We start from the raw sequence: 313 nt of genomic DNA on the forward strand, positions 1-313 counted from the left end.
TTTTTAATGAATTTGTGTATTTTCTATCAAATAGAATATATATTTTTATTTTATAAAATGTTATTACAAAAATAGATTGACATAAATTGAAAGTAACTATAAATGGATTAATTTTAATGAGTAATTGAATTTTTAACGTATAAAATCATTACTCTAGAATAATATAATTGTTCATGAAAGGTGGATTAGATAATGAGTATTTATGTCCATTATGAATAATTAGGTGGTTTTTTTCAATTGAATTTAATGGCTAAAAATATAAATTATTACCATTGGTAAATGACTAATAATATTATAAAATAATTTATAATTT

The sequence above is a fragment of the Cicer arietinum genome, chromosome 7, assembly GCF_000331145.2.
Source record: "Cicer arietinum cultivar CDC Frontier isolate Library 1 chromosome 7, Cicar.CDCFrontier_v2.0, whole genome shotgun sequence".
NCBI lineage: Eukaryota > Viridiplantae > Streptophyta > Magnoliopsida > Fabales > Fabaceae > Cicer > Cicer arietinum.